The 20,373-nt window shown below is 41.3% G+C and overlaps 1 pseudogene; it reads left to right on the plus strand.

Annotated features, from left to right (window-relative positions):
* Window positions 1-20,373, plus strand: part of LOC146871922 (mitochondrial glutamate carrier 1-like) — a 274,210-nt pseudogene that overhangs the window by 142,224 nt on the left and 111,613 nt on the right.

Raw genomic sequence — 20,373 nt, forward strand, 5'->3', positions numbered from 1 at the left:
TTGGCATAGCCAAAAGTTCAGGTAACACCATTGAAAGGCAAAACCTATTAGCTTTGCCAACGCTTGTTGCTTAAGCACTCCACAAGTGCATATGTTTTGTTTTGTTTTCTCAAATGTCTTCCCTGTGCACTTCTCCTCCCAAGCCCTGGCCACCACTTCATATTGCTCTCTCCAATCTGTGTGGTTCTAACCAAGGTGTGAGCATTTTGACAAAAGTGGTTTTACTACAAAAATTAGTCTGCTTAGTCAAATGTGAAGAAATTTCTAATTTTTAGGTTGAGGTAGTTTTCAAAAGACCTGTTGTCGGCTTACCAAAAACTTAAAGGGGGTTTACAGACCCCCTGGCTTTGTCAGTCTCATTTGCTTGCCTCCTATTTACTGGCTTTCCATATTCAGCTTCTCCATCTTGTGCTGTCAATCTGCTAGAGCATAAGCTCTTAACTATCTCTCTGATTGGCTTGCTTTCATCCTTCCACTGCACTCTTTTAGGGAACTACCATTTTATTTTTGCTTAAGTGTGAATGTGTTTTTCAGCTCTTTCCCTCAGGTGCTTTTCCCCACCAAATACTTGCTCCTAGAGCTCTTGGTTGCTGTGTCTCTTACGTTCATGGTGTCATATGTGCTTCACCAAAACCAAATATCCTTCCTCCTGCACACTCTGTATTGCTTTCTTGCTTGTGTGCTTCTCCCTGCCCCATGTTGCTCTTCATTACATGCTGGTTTTACCTCTCCCACCCTGACTTCCTGTTGCTTCCACCTGCCTGTTGACCCCCATGCCCACAATCTTTCAACATGTTTAATTTTATTTTGTTGTTCTTTAGGAGGGGTAGTGGGGACCACGCAGCAAAATGCTGCTGGCATCGTTGCCTTAAAGAAAGTGCTTTTGTGTTGTGTCTTCTGTTTTTTCAAATGTACTGATCCATCACAAATCAGTAAAGAAAAAATAAAGGGCAACTACCTGGCATTTTATAGGTGCATCAGTGATGCTCTCACCCATCATCTTGCCTGCACATGCTTTTGCGTTTTATTAATATTTATTTTGGCCATGCTGCACAGCAACTTACTGATGCTGTACTTCATTGACAAAAGACATTGGCAAAGCCAAAAGCCCAAAAGACGACGAGACCTATTGGCTTTGCCATTGCGTGTTCAAATCTTTGGCCAAAGTACTTATTCGGCTATAACAATAACCCAATTCCCCAAGCATTTATTGCCTACATGGTTCATGTATCAACAAAATAGGTGCCTATAAAGATTCTGGACATCTTTTATGCCTCACATTTTTCATTTATCAGGTGTGTCCATAGATACTCAGGCATAAACAGAGTTCTTGTCAATAGGCATTCACAATGGAAAGTATAATGTTTCCCTCTGTGATCATCTGGATGATTTGCAAATGGAAAGAAAAAGAGTACACCTTTGCAAATCTATGGCAATCCCTCAATGCACTTTTGTTGTGAGGAAGATGCTGCATTACAGGTCACTAAACTGTGCAATAGCAGTGCCAGCTCTCTGCTGGCTATTCTTCTTTATGTCTTTATATTTGCTGTGCCCTTTTCTTGCCATTGTCTGACTTCTCTCTTTCTCCTCAGTAAGGGGTTGACCCTATCCAAAGGGATGCTGGCAGATGTGGTGCAGGAACCTGTCAAGTTATTATAACCACTCCCATGGAGATGCTGAAAATTCAGCTGCAGGATGATGGAAGACTAGGTAACAAGCAGAGCTTTCTCTGTATTTTATGCTACTTTTTTATTCGTACTGATCTTTACAATTGTTATGTTGACCATTTGTTGGGTATGTTCAGTGTTTTTGGAGAATATCAGCATTTTATTGTGTTTTGTTTAGCGCTCACTTTCAAAAGTTTCAGATAGTTTCGTGTATGATTTACACTGTCATGTGGTCTGCTTTAACAAATGTTGTTGCTTCGATATGACTCAAAAAATCTGCAGAGACAAAACGGAATTAATAAATCACCTCATGTACACGTGCCCAATAGTAACGGTCCAAAGGAAGATCCGTCTTAAATCCATCTTCCGGGGGACCTGTAGGCAAGCTGCCATCAGCTGGATGGGAGGTGCCTTCTTTCAACTGGTGTGTGAATATTTTTTTACTGGTAAACGAACTTCCTCGAAAAGCGGATTTGCATAAGTAATTTCACATTAAAGACAGGCCAACTCAGAACCCAATGATTTATTAAACACTACATAATCATTGCAAAAATGTGTTAAACCTGGGAAATAGGTTGGTTCTTATCAATTTAATCAATTGTCATGATTCATTGTATTTTTAGAAAGTGAGATTTTACACAGTTTAAAAATAAATATTCTAATATAAGAAATTCACTTTATGGTTAGGAATAACCAAATGATTCATTGTATTCCTAGAAAGTGATATTTTATACAGTGTAAAAATGTATATTTGAATATAAGAAATGCACTTTATGGTTAGGAATAACCCAATAACGTTTCTTTTTAACTTGATTTGATGAGTGTAATTGATGGGGCAATATTTACTGGTACAGGTGGTAAATTGTCTGTATTTGTGCAAGGTTTACACCGAGCTTCTTGTGTGATCCATTCCTCACAAAATGAAACATTTTAAAGTGTGAACCACATGAGTATGAGAGTACACCAGGGAGCTTGTCTGCACCATAAGGTCTGACTCGAGGTGAGACAAAAAGGAAGAAAATCTCATTGTAAAGCCAAGGATCTTGTATCTATGGAAAGCTAACTTTGCTAAATACATTAAATAGAAATTTACAAATTGAGTAGATCGGTGTGAAATAGTTAAACATGGAAACCAATTGAGTCACCCATTGCAAGTGCATCAGATTACGATAAAAGACCCACACACACGCACAAGAGTGTATGTTTGTGCATATATTTGTATTTATATGTATGTGTATATAAATACGAGGAAATACTACTTCAATTAACTATTTAAATACGTAAATAAGTTGTTAAATCCAACCCAGTCAGCTTTTAGTGGTTACTCTCGCAAGAAGAAGGTAGGACAGATGCATTGCAGGAACGTAGAAGAGCACGGCTCAAATGGAAAAAAATACAGACGTACTCACAGAAGAATAATCTTATTTTTGGGATTTATTTGCCATTTTAGGATGGGCAATGGTTTAAGAGTCTAAGAGGTAGTGGACAGCTGTGGACAATTGTTTGGAAGACTGAGAAATTACACTTTTGTAAAGTACTAAAATCACGACCATTGAAATATGAAAAGATTAAAGACAGTGTAAATGGAAAGAAGCCATGGAAATCATTAGTGTCTGCCTGGGAATGCAACCACAACATACTGTAGGGCATATTTACAAGCCCCTATGGCCTTCCCAGCATCACTTTTCACGACGTTGTGGTGGTGGTATAGGCTTTGCCTTATTTACAAGGCAGTGTTAAGCCACTAAACATGGCTAAACACTGCCTTGTAAATAAGGCCCACTTTCACGTTATACTTAGCTTGAAAGGGGTGGGCAATGGGTATTGCGGTGGGCGTTCCGCTGCAACACCAATTGATTTTGACGCTGCCCCATAGCAGAATTATGTGGCAGCACCAGAATTAAGACTGGGGAAACCAGTTTCATTTCTCCTTGTTTTTGCTGTTTCTATGTGTGCGGCGTTGTGCAGTACACATAGAAACAGCAAAGGGCATTGATTGTTTAGGTGCATTAAGGTGGCCCTTCCTGCACATAATCCATCACTTTAAAAAAATGACGTTTTGCAACTTCTATGTGTGCTGCATCAAGTAGCCCACTTAGAAGTTTCAAAAAGCCATTTTATATGGTTTATGTGCAGGGAGGGACACCTTCCTACACATAAACAATCTTCCCCTACAACACAGGCACTGTTGCAATATGGTGCAAGGCTGTCTGCGTTGGTGCTAAGCAGCTAAAATTAGCTCCAGCGCAGAGGGAAACACAGGGCTGCACCGTATCGGTGTAAATAAGGTGCAGTCCTGCGTTTTGGAAGTGGCAGGGTGTGGGGTTAAGCGAAGGTGTATAACGCTGCGCTCAACCACTTCCTAGTAAATATGCCCCTATGTTTTCCCTTTAAACATCTGTGCTCCCCTTTCAGAACAACCACCATAAGAATCGGTTCTGGTGTTGCGACTTTGAAGATGTGAAGGTGATGTACGCTTTGAACATAAAGTAGGACAAAGCATGAGTTTGTGGTACACATTTTTATACAGATAAGTGACTTGATCTGGTCTCTCTGAATATTCCTAGTTATGTTTTTTGGTTTAAGGTGCCGCTAAACTACTTCTGTGGAAATGCATGTTAATTGACATTTCCTAGCAGCACACAAATACAGTGTAAAGGATGGGAGAACAGTGAGTGAATTGGGAAAACCGACAGAACACACGGATCAACCATCTGCATACTGTGCATCAGGTGTGGACAAAGGGGTCCTCTTGGTTGCAAGACATTTATCTCGTGGTGTGTTAGCAAGATAGTCACACACACTCTATAGCAGTGTATAAAGAATCAAAGTTACGTTTTTGTAGTATGTTATGGTTAGACCTGAAATCCTTTGCGTAGTTTTCCCACAAATTTTTGACTCCCATCCTCCTGTTTTTACTGAATTCGTTTGCGCTGGCTTTCGACTCTGCGCACTTTACCACTACTGACCAGTGCTAAAGTGCTTGTGCTCTCTCTCTAAAATGTGGTAACATTGGTTTACACTTAATTGGCACATTTATTTTACTTTCAAGATGAAAGTAGTGGGCCTGCAGAACTAATTGTACCATCCACCTAAGTAACCTTTAGCACACGTCTCAGAACTGCCATTGGAGCCTGTGTGCAGTTTTAAACTGTCAATTTGACATGACAAAAACATTTTTCCAGGCCTAAACCTTCATTTTAAATATATGTAGGTCACCCCATGTCAGGACAGGCCCTAAACAGGCCTAAGGGTATGGTACAGTGTATATAGAAAATGGACATGTAATTTTAAGTTTTATATGTCCTGGTAGCGAAAAACACTTACAAATGTTTTTCACTACTGTAAGGACTACCACTTCCATAGGATAACATTGGGTTACATTATTAATTTTATTGAGTGATAACTTTCAATTGAGAGTAAGTTGGAATATCGAGTTTGGTGTCGAAAGAATTATAATTTAAAAACCTTTTTAAATGGTAAAATCAGATGTTACATCACAATTCTGAAAATGCAGCTTTTAAAAAGTTAGTAGTAAATAACCACAGGAGTACAACTCATAGACCAGGTTGAGATCTGGGTGAGTACGAGAAAAATAGCAACAATGTCTCAACCGGATTCAGTAAGAAAGGCTAATACACATGTATGTACAAGACATTGCAAAAAGGAAACAAAAAGGAAGACTACAAATAGTTTGTTTGAATGTGCTCATAGCATCATATATTAAGAAAAACAAGTTATACACAACAGTTATATCAGCACAGTAGGCATAAATGCAGAGGCAACCCTAAGGAACTTGGTGCACGTTGTCATCTTCAGGACCAGGTAGCCAATTTGAGGGTGCTGTATGGGGAAGGAAATGGAGTGGTCAGGAGGGTATAGGGTGGGGAGCACATGGGGAGATGAGAGCGGGGGGAACGGTGTGTCAGGTAGGGTAGAGGCATAGTTGCCTACCTGGAGACCACAAGAAGAGGTGGACTAGAATGTTCAAGATTGGATCAAGGAACAGGCGTCTTCAATAGGGTCCTTGTATAAGGGGCAGCGTAGAGGAACGTCTGCATATGAGCAAGGAACAGGCATCTAGAATGGGGTCCTGGTAAGCGGAGTAGACAAGGAGGCAGTGCGGGTTATCTGAGGAAACCAAAATAAGCTAACAATTGAGTGGGGTGCGAGCGTATGGCACAGGTGAGATAAATAACTCACCCACTGGAACCTCAATGAGGTATAGGAAAGAGGGACGAGGTGCAGGGTCGGATCCCCGATCCACTGCGGAGGTAACTGGTGCGAGTTCCTGCGGGTGTAAAAAAGGGGAGGCCTGAGGGTAAGTGCAGAACAAGAAATTAATTAATTAGATAGTAGTGAGGCTCAAAAGCCACAGAACCTTACCGTATTAGTTGTGGAAGGCGAGGTGCATTGAATCAGTTAGTTGTGGTAGTACGAGTATCTCCCGGCCGCCACGGTCCTGTGCGGAGTCCTCCGGTGTCTCGTATGTGTGAGGTGAGGAGGTTGGTTAAGTAAAACCTGAGTTTCCGGAAAGGCGCATCAGAGATTCTCGTGACTGCATCCGGGTCAGCCGTAGTTAGGAGTGGGCGGGGTGTTGTCAGGGACGCTCCTCGAGCATAAGCTACGCGCAGGGGAGAAAAGGAAGAGCTACTCGAAGTTCGAGGCTGGCTAGGTACAAGTAGAAGTGTTCATAATCTGAGAATGCATTATACAGTAAAATCACAATTTAAAACAATAGATAAATGAGCAGTAAGTACAGTTAGCATGATTATTTCAAGGAGCAATCTGTCATATTGGTGATAGATATCAACAGCGTTTGGGAGGGAAGAGTAGTGCGCGAAACTATGTTGCGGTAGAGAGCAAAGGACAACTTGTATTGCATAGTAAAAAGTATTTGACAGTCAGATAGGTAGAAAATTACAATCGGGACAAGCATTTCATACGTCAACATTCGGATTGGTGGAGAATAAGGATTGGAACAAGCATTAAATATTTAAGAAACAATCTCACATGTTCGTGTGGAATAAGAACAGGGTTTGAGCAGGACAGAATTGTTAGCTTATTCTGGTTTCCCTGTTTCCTCAGATTACCCGCTCTGCATCCTTGTCGACACTCAGACGTTCCACGCTGCTCCGCTTACAAGAACCACATTCTAGAAGCCTGTTCCTTGCTCATATGCAGACGTTTCTCTAAACTGGCCCTTATACACGGACCCTATTGAAGACGCCTGTTCCTTGATCCAATCTTGAACATTCTAGTCCGCCTCTTCTCGTGGTCTCCAGGTAGGCAACTATGCCTCTACCCTACCTAACACACCATTCCCCACGCTCTCATCTCCCCGTGCGCTCCCCGCCCTATACCCTCCTGACCTCTTCCTATCCTTCCCCATACAACACCCACAAATTGGCTACCCAGTCCTGAAGATGATCCTGATTTAGTAGGATCGAAATGCTGTCGACCAACTTACCAGTGCAACTTATGGCGCACACTCTACTTTGGTTCACAGATTTACTCTAAATCATCATTAATCATCCCAAATACTCCTTATGATGAAACAATTATTTTTGTACATACTTTATATCACTTTATCACTTTGCGCCTTTCGCTGTGTTTCCTCACTTGTCACTTGCGCCGTCACCTTTATGTCACGAGCACAACGTGCACCAAGTTCCTTAGTGTTGCCTCTGCATTTATGCCTACAGTGCTGATATAACTGTTGTGTATAACTTGTTTTTTCTTAATATATGATGCTATGAGCACATTCAAACAAACTATTTGGAGTCTTCCTTTTTGTTTCCTTTTTGTAATGTCTTGTACATACATGTGTATTAGCCTTTCTTACTGAATCCGGTTGAGACATTGTTGCTATTTTTCTCTGCTTTTAAAAAGTTAGCATGTTCTTATCCTAACCATTGTGTGGCTGCAGGTTGTGTCCTGGGCCACATGACTAGGTGTAGCTGGCAATTTGTCTTTGTGTATTGGTCCCAGAGACACAGAGACAAAGGGGACTAGATATTGGCTGGCTGGATGGACAATCTCTGGCTTGATGAGGGGGAGAAGCTGTGAACTACCACACTTGCACATCACAAAGGCTTTGTCTGAGCACATTCACAAAGAATTTGACACAAGTTTTGTGTGCCCCAGACAACCTACTTCTAGGGCAGGGAGGCAGAAAATTGCAAGCATCTCTGAGGGTTGAATCCTCCAGAACCCCTCTTTCCACCAACTGAAAACGTGGCTGTTTTAGCTCCTCCTTGACTGATCTACCTTGTCTCCAAGCGATGGGAAACCCTGGCAGGGTAGCCATGCGCTTTACAAGAACTGCATAAAAATAAGAATAAAAACCTTCTCCTACTTCAAAGGTACAGGTATAAATATTGGATCCTCAGACACAACCTTTCAGTATACCTCTGAACCTGAGGAAGACTCAGAACGACTGCAGTGCTGCTCTGCAAGCAGGACAACCACTCTGTTACCCTGCTGTCTGAGTGGAAAGGACTGGACCTGCATCTTGAACCCAGGACCACCAGAGTGACTCCAAGGACTAGTTGGCTGGCCTCCTGATCAGAGCTTCAGTGATAGAAATTGCTCCAACCACCTTGAACCCAGCACCTGAACTCTCTCTGCTGTGAGGGCTACCCCTCAAGAGGTACCTCCCCAGTCCTGTACCCTTGGAACTTGGCCTGAAGGTGCCCTTGCCAACCACAGGTCTGTGGTTGTCTGAGGAGAACTGGTGCAGTGCGTTGCATCTCCTTGCAGCTCCTCTTCAGAACTGCTGCAGCACGATTCAGATCCAACGCCAAATCCGCATCACAGCCTGCAACCTCTTTGGAACCATTGATGGGTGACGCATCCTCTACGCAGGTGTTGCAAATTGGGTCTCTAGTTGGCAGAGGTATGCACCCTGTCCAAGTAGGGACCCGCAATCCTAGTCAGGGTAAGTGTAGTACATACTAAGTTTACCTGTGCTCACCCTCTGGTAGCTTGGCTCCAAGCCGTCAGGCTAAACTAAAGCGGCAATGTGTAAAGTATTTATGCACACACACACACAGTGAAAACACCACAAAAGTACTCCAATCGATCAGGGTATTTTAAAGCACAATACTCATCTGTGAGGGTCTCAAGGAGATGAGGGTGGGGGAGCAGCTCCAGTCAGTTGAAGAGCCAGGTCTTGAGGGTCTTTCTGAAGATATGCAGGGTGAGGGTGGTGCAGATCGGGGTGTACAAATTCTTCCTACTTCCACGGATAGAGTAATTTCACAGTTACACGCACATACACTCATCATACACTTGGGCCCATTTTACTAACATACACTCGAATACTCTATCAGCACTAAACCTGTGGAAGAAAAAACTTCTAAACACCCTGCATCTACACTGAGGTCGATAAAACCTAATTGTTACTGCCCTGAGTCATGATCTAAACAATCTATACAATAATAATCAAAATAGAGTACTCAATAATTGACAAGAAATAACCACCAACACTGTATTTAAAATTATGGTACTTTATCTAAAATTAGTCAAAGAAATTCAATCAGAGTAAATCATTATTCTCATAATTACCTATTCTAGCTAAATGTCAGAATGGGTCAGGACAGGTCTCTCAGTAGAAGTCTCCCAAGTCGCCGTCCTTACAGCATCGATCCTCACCAACGCAAGTTCGGAAAGAAGTGGCCTCAAAATCCCGAATGCAATGAACACGAACCCTCTCTAGTCTAGTATATTTATAATGAAAATTACAAAATAATAGCAACATAAAATGTTCTTGATTTCCGTTGAGCCGCTGAGCAGAGCGAGCAGGAAAGGATGTAGCATCGCTACATTTGGAAAATCTCCGCTCAGAAAAATCACAAAAATAAAAAAACGGAAGAAGGAAACTCTAGGTTTACAAATGTTTCTTTTTCATTCACATTTCTTCGGAACCAGCGCTGCAATCACAAAGTTCATTGTGGCTCCCTTGTCCTCCAAGGACATTTGGACATTCGCCCAGAGCTGCTGTCCTCACGGAAATTTTTAAACCAGGCGAAGACTGTGGTCAGATGACTCTCGACCATGTTCAGCAAGGCCTTCTCATCAAAGTTCAACTACTCGAATGCAGGCTTTAAACGGCAGCCATTTTTAATAGGCCAAAACGTACCATCTTAATTAAAAGAGACAAAAACAACGTTACCACAGCATAGTGATTAAACAGTGTTAACCCCACTAATACCCTTATGTGTATGTAATTATCTAGCCTTTGCAACACAGAAAAGCATTAGTACACGACATTTCAAAAGCGTTTTGTGCTTTAAAACAAACAGCACTCAGCAACATTTATTTAATAAAACATGCACATTATTAATAAGCAACACGAATGCATCCCCACGTGTAGTTTTCTCTTGTTAGTTCGTATTGGTTAATTAGAACATTTACACAAAACAAATAATTAATAATTACAAATTAATATTTTTAATTATCGACAAATAGACAAACCAGAGCTTAAAAACCCAATAGATTTTCAACAGAAAACTCTGCTCCAGCAATCCCCCCTTTGGTGATATTATCACCAAATAAACAACCCAAAAAAAAAAAAAAAGTTTGTAAAATTTTAGTCCCATTTTAGGAGAAATTGGAAATGTCTTTCTCCTTACACAATACTACACACCAGACACCCTTTCATCATCCCTCTTTGTTTCCAAGTAAACACTCTCCCTCAATTCTTCTAATTCTATTTCTTGTGGTTCTCTTTTCAACCTTTTATTTCTCTTTTCAATATTTCTTTTGATTAATTTCTTTTTCCCTCCCTTGTTTTTACAACACAAACACACCAATCTCAGTATCAATAAAGCAACAATTATACAAGTCAAAGGAAACAATATCTTACCTATAATAGTACTACCTATTTTTGCAATAAAACTCTTAACAGCTATCACCTTATTAGCTAATTTAGTCCAGATACTCTCGGCTTCTAGTGGTACTAATTCTTCATGCAAATCAGTAATATTTTTGATATAGACCTTCAGGTCTTTGCTTTCGTCTGGAATGTAAGTGCAACAATGTTGAACTTTCAGCATTCCACAGACTCCACCCTCCTTGGCCAATAGAATATCAAGGGCAAGTCGATTTTGCATAGACATGGCACGTACGGCAATCAATTCCGTATTTACCAAAAGAAACCCTCCAGCGGTATTTGTCGATAAGCGATCCACCACTGTTGACAGTTTCCGAATTCCATATGCATTTAAAGAAATTCCCACTGCTGGAATTAAAGCTCCAAAAATGTCACCCACTATTTCAGACCAAGTTTCTCTCTTAAAACGTGTTAGTAAATTAATATGTTCTACATCTTCTATTCTATCTATATGAAAGATCTTTGGAAAGACCAGGCCCACATAACACGTGCCATACCAATGGTCAGGCAACCTGTAATAAGCCTTGTTCCCACAAACATAATACACTCCTGGGAAAACTGGATCCTCTCCTCCCTTGAAACCCCATCCTGTCGCAATGAAGTATGTATCATGACACTCACTAGTCCCAACAAAATATGTATCATATTGGGATTTTCTTCTGGTAATGCACAGCTTACCCATCTGTGGTGCATCTAGAGCTAAAGTTGGACTAGCCCCATTTTTCAATTCTTTTCCCATTTCAATGTCCCAAATTGTCTCACTCATTTTATATTTTCCTGCCTTTTCATGCATGCTCATTCTCCTTTCCTCTACCATATTTAGGAAAGCCTTCTCCTCTTCTTTCAGACTGCAAGTTAAATTATTCTTAAAAATGTAATCTAATGTTAATTCTTCTTTTTCAATAAAAATCTCACCAAAAATGTTAGCTTCTTTAGCTGGATTCAGCTTTTTGTTCATAGGCAATTGCCCAAAAATGTTATCTTTGTTAGACATCTCATAATCTATTTTCCCTAACAGATAAAAAAACACTACTTAACAAACTACAAGAAATTCCATACGTAGCTGGTAAATGGTGATAAGTAACACCCTCTGAAACGGATGCAGGTAACTGCATACATACATAGCAATCCCTAACTTCCATTGTCTTCACATATTCATACAATAATTTTGAAAAAACATTACTAGAAAAATCATTAATTGACCTATCTTTATGTATGTAAGTATTACTAATTCTAGTTGGAACTACCTTTTGTGAACTCTTCTCTACATTAGTCTCATTCTCAGTATGTATCTCAAATGTACCTATTGTAACTCTAAATGTAACTAATAAAGCTAAAACACCTCATAGTAGCATTAATAATCCAGTACAGCAACAGCACATTCTACACCATCTTTTCAAAAAGGCACATCTACTTTGATTATTCTCCATGTTAGCCATTTTACTACTTTGACCGTGTCTTTTGACTTAGCCTCTACTACTCCACTACTGCAATTCTTTATTTCTGGATTACTTCAGACAGCTAAATTTCAGACTTTCTCCTTTTCACTTTTCACCAAGTGATTTCTTCAGTTCACTCAGTTTGGATATTCATCACTCTTCACTCCTTCTTCAGCAATATCAAATTGTATCAGATTATCAACGACATCCTGTGCATCCGACTCTTCTCCAATGTCAGTCAGGATAACTTTTAAGATTCCAACAGATTTTTCCTTTTCCTCAACCACTTTTCTCAAGATCCCCTCCGGATTGTCTCGATTCACTGTTTCTTCTTCTTCTCCTCCTTCAGACAGTGCCACATAAGACCATTCCGGGGATCTGTACTTTTGGTTGGGTCTTCTAATTCTCTTTATCTCCTCGGGTTCTTTTGATTTCTTTTGCTCCTTTTTCTTCACTTCATTTTGACTCGACACCTCATTCACTTGTTCAGCTTTCGATGTATTTGCTCTTATCAGTCTGTATCTCAGCCTCTTTACTCTGTTGTTAGGCCAAAAATCTCCTCTTACAACCTTTTTCGGTCTCGTTTCTGTATTATTTCTTTCTCCAATCCAAGTTCTTTTTCTCAGAACTCGACCTTCTGATTTCTCATTCTCACTCTCGTCCGATTCTGTTTCAAATGCCTCTTGCTCTTCAGCAGTTTTCTTTCGCTCCACAGTCTTTTTCACCACTGTTTGAGACCTCCCTATTTCTGTCCCTCCTCGGGTCTCCGACACGCAATCTTCTTGCTGTCTACTTGTCCCTTCACCTAGCTTATCAGGAATGTTCCCTACACCTCCTCGGGGGTCTTCCGCAATCTGTCCCTCTCTATCTTCTTCTGACCCTACTTCTTCAGGTATAATCTCAAGTGGTTCTTCAATCTCCTCCTCTTCTGATTCAGGAGTAGTTTCTGTGGAACTGCTCTTTTCTCTTCTTTTTCCTCCACTGCTTGTTGGAACTTCAGGCTCTCTTACAGAATCTGATCTCCTTTCTGAGACTCTCAATGGTTCTCTCTCTGAACTTTGATTTTTTCTCACTGGTTCTGTGTCTTCATCATCACTGGAATCTGACTCTTCAAAATACTCCTTACCAGTCCCATCCTTTGGGTTTGGAATTCTCAGAGTATGACTCGCATGTACCCAGTTTTTCACACCAGCACACTTCACTGCAGTTGTCGTAGTCAGAATGACTTGTCTTGGCCTTCCCCACCTTGGAACTAAGCAATTTCTTCTTCTGTGTACTTTAATCCTCACCCAGTCCCCTGGACTCAGATCATGAGCTTGCTTCTTCTCAAGTGTGGTAGCTTCTTCTCCAACCTGGTGAAACACAGAATGAACTGCGTCAGCCAGGCCTTTACAGTAATCCAAAATCATGTCATCAGTTATTGTCATCAACTTATTGACAGGTACAAATGCATGACGCATTGCACGTCCCATCAAAATCTCATGTGGACTCAAACCAGTAGTTTTATCTGGAGTAGATCTAATAGTCATTAGCACTAGAGGCAAGACATCAGGCCATTTCATTCCAGTGGCTAAACACATCTTACCAATCCTGTTCTTGATCGTGCCATTTATCTGCTCAACAACGCCAGAAGCCTCTGGCCTGGAAGCACAATGTAGCTTCTGCTGTATGCCCAATGCTTCACAAATCAAACTCATGAGCTCATTATAGAAGTGTCCACCTCTATCAGACTCAATCGTTACTGGAAACCCGTACCTAGGAATCAACTCTCTTAACAGTAACTTTGCCACTGTTATTCCATCATTTCTCCTAGTCGGATAGGCTTCCACCCATCTTGAGAACAAACAGACTACCACTAGAACATACCTCAGTCTGTTCACTTGGGGCATTTCAATAAAATCTATCTGCATTTTCGTGAAAGGACCACCTTCTCTGCCTTTCGTTCCCAGACTCACCAGTGTCTTTTTCCCAGTGTTAAATTGCTGGCAAATCAAACATCTTTGACAGATGCTCTCTGCAATCGTCCTGTACCAAGTTTGTTTAAAAGACCTGATCATCGCATCCCTTCCCAAATGTCCCTGGCCACGATACATCCTTGCCATTGTCGACAGCATAGAGTTAGGCATGACTGGTCTGCCATCTCTATAGACCCAAACATGGTCTGTTTCTCTTGGGGCACAACCTGCCTTGATCCAGTCTTTTTCTTCCTTTCCTGCCTCATCCTGCAACTGTTTCACCTCATCCCACGTCTCTAGGACATTAGTAAACATCACAGAACAAAAAAACATTTCACCTTCTCGTTCCCTATTAATTGAATGATTATTTTTCGCGCAATATTGTGCAATGTCGTTAGCAAATCTGTTGCCAACAGTTATAAAATCATCTCCTTGTCCATGAGCAGCACATTTCACAACTGCTAATTCTTTAGGCAGCTGTATCGCCTCAAGTAATTTTCCAATCACTTCAGCATTCTTTATCGGAGTCCCACTCGACGTCAAGAAACCTCTCTGCAGCCAAAGTTGGCCAAAATCATGCACAACTCCAAATCCATACTGACTATCAGTCATCACAGTTACTCTCAGATCTTTCCCAATTTCACAAGCTTTCGTCAATGCCACCAATTCAGCAACTTGTGCAGATTTCACTCCTTTTAATGGTGATGCTTCCATAACTTCTGAAACCTTGCACACTGCATATGCTGCACTCAGCACACCCTCATCATTCCTCAGACATGATCCATCCACAAACAGCACATGATCACTCTCAAATAATGGAAGATCCCTTATGTCTGGTCTCGGTTTTGTACAGTAATCCAGCACATCCAAACAATTGTGATCATCTTCTGTCTTCACACCCACATTTTCAATATCTGGCAACAATGTCGCTGGATTTACATTCACACATCTCTCAAGAGTCACATTTGATGCTCCCAAAATGACTTTCTCATATTTAGTCAGCAGACTATGTGACATATACTGAGTTCTGCTTCTTGTCAAAAGAATTGCCACATTATGAGGTACGAATACCCTTACAGGATATCCCATTATGATTCCCTCACTTTGTTCCAGGCTTCTGCATGTTGCAGCCACAGATTTCAGACAACCTGGTAAACCCACAGCTACAGGGGTCAAGTGTCGATGAGAAGTACGCAATAGGCCTTCTCAGTAATCCATGCTTCTGAATTAACACTGAAAGTGCACATCCATTTCTCTCACTGCAGTACAACTCAAACTCCTTTTCATAGTCTGGCATACCCAAAGCAGGGGCTTCACACATTCTGCTCTTCAGCTCCTCAAATGCTGCCATTTGTTCTCCATCTAGTTCCAATGGGTCTTTTACCTCACTTTTTGTCAGCTTAATCAGTGGTCTTGCTATCAGAGAAAAGTTACTAATCCAATGACGACAATAACCCACCATCCCCAGGAACATTCTCACTTCCCTCTGGGTCTTTGGGGCCTTCATTCCCCTGATGATTCTAATCCTGTCATCAGTCACCTTTCTCAGACCTTTTTCAATATTGTGTCCAAGATAATGCACCTCTTTCTTGCAAAATTGCAATTTGGCTGGAGATACCTTTAACCCTCCGTCTGCCAAATGATTCAGTAAAGCTATGGTATCTACTTCACAAGCTTCACGTGTCTTTGATGCCACGAGTAGGTCATCAATATACTGCACTAGTACTGAGTTTTCAGGCATAATCAAGCTCTCCAATGATTTTTTCAATAACTGATTGAATATCGAAGGACTCTCTGTATACCCCTGTGGGATACGACACCATGCTAAAATACGCTGGCCAAACCTAAATGCAAAAATCGGTTGGCTATCATGATGCAATGGAATTGAAAAGAAAGCATGACACAAATCAATCACTGTGTACCACTCAGCATCATGTGGAATCTGATACAAAATCACTGACGGATTTGGCACAATGGGACAACATGCCACCACAATTTTGTTAACTTTTCTCAAATCCTGTACAATCCTGAACTTCCCATTAGGTTTCTTTAGCCCCATTATCGGTGAGTTACACGGACTACTCAATAGTTCTCTCAAAACTCCTTGCTGAATCATTTTCTCAATTATAGGAGTTATTCCTTCAATTATTTCTGGTGTCATTTTGTACTGAGGAATGTTAGGATAAGTAATTCCCTCTTTCACTGCAATTTTCACAGGATCTACATTATTCATCAATCCCACATCCTCTCCAGTAAAATCCCAAACTGTCCTTTTCACTGGGTCTCTCAGCTCTTGAGGCAAATCCTCCGGATCAAACACAGCATATGCACCGACCATTTCACTCTCTCTATTATCTAGAGTCATTCGGTACAAAACATCCTCATCTGGTGTTTCAAAAGCTATTCCATCCGGCGTACAAAAAATTGTACAGTTCATCTTGCATAACAGATTCCTGCCTAACAGGTTCACTGGACTAGTGTCACAGACAATAAATCTGTGCATGTCTGAACATTTCCCTATTTGTACCCTTACTGGTTCAGTAAGACGTGTCTTGATTTGTGTATTGGCTACACCAACTACTTGGATTGTTTCATCCGATAGAGGAAGATTTCTAATATCTGCTGACCTGACAGTTGATCTTGTCGCACCTGTGTCTACTAAAAAAGTAACACTTTCTTCATTTATTTTCCCATCTACAAATGGTCCTGCCTGGTCTATTTCTAGAGTTGCACCAAGTATGCACTCTTCCTCCTCTCCTCGGCACCGTCAATAATCACCTTCAGACTCACTCCCTTCATTCTTTAACAAGTACTGCTGTACCTGGTTAGAACGCCTTTGTTTGTTTACCTGCTCATCATTGTAGAATCCTGAATCCTGATTGTACTTTTGTGACCCTCTATTCTGCGGCAAGGGCGGTTTTGGCTCTTGGCTCTGCTGTCTCACAACCTTCTGTTGTTGCTGCTGTTGATTATTCCCCTCGTTCTGCACCTGTTGATTTAAGGTTTTACCCTCATTATTCACTAATGGTGGATTGGTACATTCTCCAATATCCCAGTTGGCCACAGTTGTGACAAGGGAACTTCTTCTTTGCTTCCTCAAGATTCCCCTTTCCTTTCCCTGCATATCTGGGCCTATTCCCTGAATTATTTGCCTGTTCCACCAACTGTGCTTCTTGTCTCTCCGCAACCTTCACTTGTGCCCACATTGCTTTCTCTTTCAGCTTTCTCTGTTTTGCTTCAATTTCATCACTGAAGTATTTTGCATGTCTCAGAATCTCATCTATTTTCTTACTCTGCCAATCCACTGTATGCTCACGAATTCTCTCACTAATCTCAGGTCTCAGGCCATATACAAATCTGTATACAAAATGACTCAAATCTTTGTCACCCAGGTGCTCATCCCCACTGAATTGTTTAAAAGCCAGTATCAGCCTCTCATAAAAAGCATGAACTGATTCTTTTGCTTCCTGATGTGTTCGATCTATTTTAACCCAGTCTGTCTCTTTTGGAGGTACTTTACTTTTCAGGTATACGATCACCTGCTCATACTTTCTCATTACCTCTGGATCTGGTGCTCCTGTTCTCTGATCTCTTGGATATTCCTCAGTAGGCCAACTTACAACTATTTTACACTCAGCCCACAAGTCTGCTGGAACAATTATATCAAACAGACTATTCAGGTCAATCCACAGCACTTTTGACAATTTCACAAACCTGTCTACCTGCCTATACCACTCGACGGGCTTTTCTATCAGTCGAGGGAAATCATTCGTAAATGATAAAATATCCTGTCTGGTCCATGGAACATGTACATATCCTCCGCCAGGTATTTCTCTCATAGGATAAGCATCCACGGTTTTCTCTTTTTCTCTCACAGGAAATGCTGAATAAGTCCTGTCCCCCGATTCTTCTCTTTTCTTGTACCACCTATCCTTCCACTTCTCTACATCACCCCATTTTCGCAACAATGCGACCATTTCCTTAATCTGTCCTGTTCTACCAGCACCATTCAGATTTTCAATGTCTTTGTCTGTGAAATCCATCCTGTAAGACTTCTGCAAAGCTTTCACTTTATCAATGTCAACTCCCTGCTCATTCGCTACTGCTCTTAACCTGTCATGTGTATTTCTTGCTCTCCAGGTGATGTTTTTGCACATAAATAACAGTTCACCATCATGATGATTTTTTAGAATTTCTGTAGGAATTGTCCCTGCAACAAGCTCCTCTAATTCTACACGTAACCTAGCCACATCAATTGCCTGTGAATCTTTATCCCTCTTTTGAAGGACTTTCATCCAATCATTCAAATCTTCTGCTGTTATTTCAGTAGTTTTTCTCACTGGAACCACTTTCTTCTGCGGTTCTAAAATCGGCATCCCTGAACAACTAGCTTCACTAGCATCCAATCTCGAATTAGATTGTACCTCTAATCCTTCACTACATGTATCATGTCTGGATTGTCTCAGATCACTACTTTCTGTCCTTTTCCCTGAATCTCCTGAGGGACCAGCCAAACTTGTTATCTTATTCCCAACATATGGAATCACCAAACCATTCTCACCTGTCCTCTGCTTATCAAAAACAGGCATAACCGGACCTATGGTTACAGGCACCGTAACAGCTTCCAGATTCTTTGTCAGCTCTCTAATCTTTTCAGTCAGCTCTGATGTAGTTCTGGCTAATTCTCTCGTATTCTCGTCACCACATCGATTCTCTCTCTCTCTCTGAAAGGATTACCACTTCTTAACTCAGGTGTCACATTTTCTGTTTCAATAATACGCAATGTATCTCTTATCGGAGAAACAACTGGTGTGCTCTCCTCTGGTTCTGGTCTATATGGAGGTGGTCTCTTGTAAATCATGTCATTCAAGACCTCATCCTCATACTCATTAACTCCATATCTTCTCCCTTCTGCCTCAGGAACCCTTTCCACACCCTTCCTTTCTTCCCTCTCGTCAACTGTTCTCATAGGATATAATCCCTCTGACATACTAGCATCTCGCCATCTCTTCATTCTATCATTATGAGTTTCACGATCATGCCTTCTTCCAAACATGTATCTGTAATTTCCTCCAGACCTCTGCTTTTCTCGCTCATGTACTTCCTCTTCCCATTCTACTAAAGCCTCAAACTGTGTCGGCCTTGGTCTTGGGTCAAGACACAACATCTTTTCCCGTAAATTTTTCAACACGGCCAGATTAAATGAACCATGTTCTGGGAATGCTAGGACACCATCTTCCTTTGTATACCTTACCCAATTCTCCAACCATATACAGGTATGATACCCATATCTTGCAGCCATGAAGGATGCAGGCGTTTTGGTTGGAGGTAACAATTCACCTTCTCTTGTTTTAACATCTTTATCTTTGTCAAACCATCGCTTTATTTTTCCGAACAAAGTTTTTTTCTTTTTCTCTTCTTGGTAATACATTTTAACGTTTACCAAAACTTTCTAATCCCTTCCGTATTACAACTGTACAATACGATTTTTCATCCAATAACAGCGCGACTCACACCAACGCACCAATCCTGGAGCGTTTACGTCACTCTGTACCTCTTCCAATCCTTGCGCGGCTCACACCAACGCACGAATCACAGCGCGAGCACTGTACTGATCTAGTATCCAATCAGAGCGCGGTCTGTTTGACGTCAGCAGTCGCTGCAGTCGCTTCTACTCCTGTCTCCTGTCACTCGTCTACCCCTCCTTTACAAAATTTCTCAGTAGACTTCGTGTCAAATTCTACAAAATCTATTAGTTACAACATATAAACATCTCCATTGTCTGCTTCGCTAACCATAGAATAGTAAAGAAAATCTATTTCACAAGAATCCCGTCTTTCACTCACTTCTGTTCCAGTACGGAATTAATACTCTCGTTGACACAGTAGCACATCCCTCTACTCTTCCCTTCTAACATGCATTCATTAACTGTTTCCTCTAGGACTGATCCAAAGAGTTTTACAACCAACTAAATGCTCGTACATTCACCCACATTCATACAAGAAAATGTAGTACATACACACAGAATCCTTCCCGAGAACAGCGAACAATCTGTCCCGCTACAGAATTATAATACACGTTAACCAAGCAGCTTTCCTCTGCCCAGTCCTTCAAACAAGCTCAGAGAATACCTATTACTTCTCCCGCGATAAGCTTTAACGGTGAACCTTACGGATCCCTGGGACTTAAGACCAGAGTTTCACAGATAACCTTCGCTACCATAAGCACTCCTTTTATACCAGAAATATTTCTAATAGTAACATACGACGATGTCACTGATTCCGAACCCAGACAATGTGACGCGCAACTTCAATTGTCACACGTTTTTCCTGCATACGTACAGGACCAACAATCCCGTCTTTCCCGAGAGCAGTATATACTTCCCTCTGCCCTACTACGGAACTGCTACCAGCTCC

Source organism: Triturus cristatus, chromosome 1_1 (genome assembly GCF_964204655.1).
Source record: "Triturus cristatus chromosome 1_1, aTriCri1.1, whole genome shotgun sequence".
Classification (NCBI taxonomy): domain Eukaryota; kingdom Metazoa; phylum Chordata; class Amphibia; order Caudata; family Salamandridae; genus Triturus; species Triturus cristatus.